Source organism: Prenolepis imparis, unplaced genomic scaffold, assembly GCF_030444845.1.
Source record: "Prenolepis imparis isolate NDT839.2.m4 unplaced genomic scaffold, iyPreImpa1.0 SCAF_12, whole genome shotgun sequence".
NCBI lineage: Eukaryota > Metazoa > Arthropoda > Insecta > Hymenoptera > Formicidae > Prenolepis > Prenolepis imparis.
Window position 1 is genome coordinate 146211 of NW_028141170.1, and position 5702 is coordinate 151912.

Genomic DNA, 5702 nt, shown 5'->3' on the forward strand with positions numbered 1-5702 from the left:
TACTTTTTACCGCTGACCCTATGCGACGCAACCTTATTTTATGTATATCAAGTTAAAAAATTTGTACGCTGGTGTCTGTTTGGTACCAAATGATTCTGTAATCAATGTACTATTAAATTGTATAATCGATGAATTTTTGGCTCGTCTCAAAATATTGGAAATCGATACTTTTTACCGCTGACCCTATGCGACGCAACCTTATTTTATGTATATCAAGTTAAAAAATTTGTACGCTGGTGTCTGTTTGGTACCAAATGATTCTGTAATCAATGTACTATTAAAATGTATAATCGATGAATTTTTGGCTCGTCTCAAAATATTGGAAATCGATACTTTTTACCGCTGACCCTATGCGACGCAACCTTATTTTATGTATATCAAGTTAAAAAATTTGTACGCTGGTGTCTGTTTGGTATCAAATGATTCTGTAATCAATGTACTATTAAAATGTATAATCGATGAATTTTTGGCTCGTCTTAAAATATTAGAAATGGATACTTTTTTGCCGCGGACGCTGTGCGACGCATCCTTATTTTATGTATATCATATTAAAAAATTTGTACGCTGGTGTCTGCTTGGTACCAAATAATTCTGTAATCAATGTACTATTAAAATGTATAATCGATGAATTTTTGGCTCGTCTCAAAATATTGGAAATCGATACTTTTTTGCCGCTGACCCTATGCGACGCATCCTTATTTTATGTATATCATATTAAAAAATTTGTACGCTGGTGTCTGCTTGGTACCAAATAATTCTGTAATCAATGTACTATTAAAATGTATAATCGTTGAATTTTTGGCTCTTCTTAAAATATTAGAAATTGATACTTTTTTGACGCGGACCCTGTGCGACGCATCCTTATTTTATGTTTACCGTATTAAAAAATTTGTACGCTGGTGTCTGCATGGTACGAAAAGATTCTGTAATCAATGTACTAATAAAATGTATAATCGATGAATTTTTGGCTCGTCTCAAAACATTGGAAATCGATACTTTTTACCGCTGACCCTATGCGACGCAACCTTATTTTATGTATATCAAGTTAAAAAATTTGTACGCTGGTGTCTGCTTGGTACCAAATAATTCTGTAATCAATGTACTATTAAAATGTATAATCGATGAATTTTTGGCTCGTCTTAAAATATTAGAAATTGATACATTTATGCTGCTGACCCTATGCGACGCATCCTTAATTTATGTATAGCAAATGAAAAAGTTTGTACGCTGTTGTCTGCTTGGTACCAAAAGATTCTGTAATCAATGTACTATTAAAATGTATAATCGATGAATTTTTGGCTCGTCTTAAAATATTAGAAATCGATACTTTTTTGACGCGGACCCTGTGCGACGCATCCTTATTTTATGTTTATCGTATTAAAAAATTTGTACGCTGGTGTCTGCATGGTACCAAAAGATTCTGTAATCAATGTACTATTAAAATGTATAATCGATGAATTTTTGGCTCTTCTTAAAATATTAGAAATTGATACTTTTTTGACGCGGACGCTGTGCGACGCATCCTTATTTTATGTTTACCGTATTAAAAAATTTGTACGCTGGTGTCTGCATGGTACGAAAAGATTCTGTAATCAATGTACTAATAAAATGTATAATCGATGAATTTTTGGCTCGTCTCAAAATATTGGAAATAGATACTTTTTACCGCTGACCCTATGCGACGCAACCTTATTTTATGTATATCAAGTTAAAAAATTTGTACGCTGGTGTCTGTTTGGTACCAAATGATTCTGTAATCAATGTACTATTAAATTGTATAATCGATGAATTTTTGGCTCGTCTCAAAATATTGGAAATCGATACTTTTTACCGCTGACCCTATGTGACGCAACCTTATTTTATGTATATCAAGTTAAAAAATTTGTACGCTGGTGTCTGTTTGGTACCAAATGATTCTGTAATCAATGTACTATTAAAATGTATAATCGATGAATTTTTGGCTCGTCTCAAAATATTGGAAATCGATACTTTTTACCGCTGACCCTATGCGACGCAACCTTATTTTATGTATATCAAGTTAAAAAATTTGTACGCTGGTGTCTGTTTGGTATCAAATGATTCTGTAATCAATGTACTATTAAAATGTATAATCGATGAATTTTTGGCTCGTCTTAAAATATTAGAAATGGATACTTTTTTGCCGCGGACGCTGTGCGACGCATCCTTATTTTATGTATATCATATTAAAAAATTTGTACGCTGGTGTCTGCTTGGTACCAAATAATTCTGTAATCAATGTACTATTAAAATGTATAATCGATGAATTTTTGGCTCGTCTCAAAATATTGGAAATCGATACTTTTTTGCCGCTGACCCTATGCGACGCATCCTTATTTTATGTATATCATATTAAAAAATTTGTACGCTGGTGTCTGCTTGGTACCAAATAATTCTGTAATCAATGTACTATTAAAATGTATAATCGTTGAATTTTTGGCTCTTCTTAAAATATTAGAAATTGATACTTTTTTGACGCGGACCCTGTGCGACGCATCCTTATTTTATGTTTACCGTATTAAAAAATTTGTACGCTGGTGTCTGCATGGTACGAAAAGATTCTGTAATCAATGTACTAATAAAATGTATAATCGATGAATTTTTGGCTCGTCTCAAAACATTGGAAATCGATACTTTTTACCGCTGACCCTATGCGACGCAACCTTATTTTATGTATATCAAGTTAAAAAATTTGTACGCTGGTGTCTGCTTGGTACCAAATAATTCTGTAATCAATGTACTATTAAAATGTATAATCGATGAATTTTTGGCTCGTCTTAAAATATTAGAAATTGATACATTTATGCTGCTGACCCTATGCGACGCATCCTTAATTTATGTATAGCAAATGAAAAAGTTTGTACGCTGTTGTCTGCTTGGTACCAAAAGATTCTGTAATCAATGTACTATTAAAATGTATAATCGATGAATTTTTGGCTCGTCTTAAAATATTAGAAATCGATACTTTTTTGACGCGGACCCTGTGCGACGCATCCTTATTTTATGTTTATCGTATTAAAAAATTTGTACGCTGGTGTCTGCATGGTACCAAAAGATTCTGTAATCAATGTACTATTAAAATGTATAATCGATGAATTTTTGGCTCGTCTTAAAATATTAGAAATTGATACTTTTTTGACGCGGACCCTGTGCGACGCATTCTTATTTTATGTTTATCGTATTAAAAAATTTGTACGCTGGTGTCTGCATGGTACCAAAAGATTCTGTAATCTATGTACTATTAAAATGTATAATCGATGAATATTTGGCTCGTCTTAAAATATTAGAAATCGATACTTTTTTGACGCGGACCCTGTGCGATGCATCCTTATTTTATGTTTACCGTAAAAAAAAATTTGTACGCTGGTGTCTGCATGGTACGAAAAGATTCTGTAATCAATGTACTAATAAAATGTATAATCGATGAATTTTTGGCTCGTCTCAAAATTTTGGAAATCGATACTTTTTACCGCTGACCTTATGCGACGCAACCTTATTTTATGTATATCAAGTTAAAAAATTTGTACGCTGGTGTCTGCATGGTACGAAAAGATTCTGTAATCAATGTACTAATAAAATGTATAATCGATGAATTTTTGGCTCGTCTCAAAACATTGGAAATCGATACTTTTTACCGCTGACCCTATGCGACGCAACCTTATTTTATGTATATCAAGTTAAAAATTTGTACGCTGGTGTCTGCTTGGTACCAAATAATTCTGTAATCAATGTACTATTAAAATGTATAATCGATGAATTTTTGGCTCGTCTTAAAATATTAGAAATCGATACTTTTTTACCGCTGACCCCATGCGACGCAACCTTATTTTATGTATATCAAGTTAAAAAATTTGTACGCTGGTGTCTGCATGGTACCAAAAGATGAAAAGATAAATATTATAATTGTTGTATAATATGTAATTAACGTACAAGCTGTGGATCGAGAATGCGCTACGAATAATTCGAAACATCATTCTATCTTTGTACCATATTAGTAGCACATTCTCGACCGCTTATATTGTATAGTTGAAGGAAATAAATGGCGCGCGCGAAGCGCGCGCTTTGTAGTGTTCTATTATAATAAATTAAATATGTTTATAAATTGAATTTTTTACCACTTTTCTACCTTCTACAAACAAAAATATTATATATCGATATCACATATCAACTAATTAAATAAGAAATAAGATTGATTTATTTTCTTATGCGTACGTTTATGGACCAATCAATTTTCTTATGTACATATATATGTTTATGCGCTATGCAAGTTTGTGTGTTTATGGGTGCATTCCGTTTCACGCATAATGCACATAAGGTATTAAAGTTAATGAGTCAAACAGCATTGAACTCATTGAGTTCAATGACATAAAGTGACAGAAAATCTATAGTTCACATCATGCATGTCATAGATCTTCTGTCGCTTCCATAGATGTCTATACTAAACATTTAGTATAGACATCTGGTCGCTTCATGCGCATCATTTGTTTTCCTAGAAAACAAAAGAATATTTCCCTAGAGAAATATAACTATAAATAATATAAATATATTCGATAATATATCAAAAATAAGTTTTACAATTGGAAACATCAGTGTATAATTCGTCTGATCGTGAATATACAATATATTGTAATTTCATGCATCAGCATGAAAAATCTTTCATTAATAGCTGTAAGTACTAATAAAAATATTGAAACAACATTTTGACAAGCTAAGATACAATTTAAATATCACAATAGTAATAAAATCAAAGGAATCGTATTTTAATTTATAAAAAAAGTGCAGATATAATATATCTCGTATATGTTCTTAGACCAATTTTTCAAAAATCAAAACTTTTAAAATATTAAAAATTTTTATATATAAAATAGTTGATATGTGCACATTATATATTTATATTTAATGTCATTTTTCAAAGAATTTATGTACAAATAAAAAAAATGTTATTTTTTTATATTTTTAACAAAAAATTACTTTTATTGAGTATATTATTTATTAAACATAGATTCTAAATACATTATATATAATATATAGAATAAAATATACTATATATTACATACATTATATATAATATATTTTATTCTTAAAGTGAAATTAATAATTAAAATATTCTATATTCAACATATATACATATATAACGATAAATGTGAAAATAAATCTTATTAACAAGCCCATGTATATAAGAGTTTTACAAATAAAATTTAGATATACAGATTATATATTACTTTGATATGCTTTACAAGTCTTAAACAATATTTTAATAAGAAACGTAATAATTGTCCGCTTATTTATAAGCGGAAATATTATTACACATTTTACATTTTAATATGTGTATGATTACGTTTAGAATACAAAACCAATCTTGATACAAGAAGGAGAAGAAGCATTCGCTACGAATAAATCAGCAATTGGTATAAAGTACGATAATGTGTATATCACACCGAGTTATATAAAATTTAACGAAGCTTTTGAAGGAGTTACATATCGGCAGCGTATTACTATAAAAAACGTTGGAAACAGATCTGCTCTTATCAGAATTCGTCAACCAAGCTCTTTAGTAAATATATAATTTAAATAAATAAATTATTAATTTAAATTAATTATAATTTATTCTTTTCAAGGTAAGAATTTATTATCAAACTACAGCTTTTTAACAGGCTTTTCAAGTGAAAACTTTAACTAGTGGC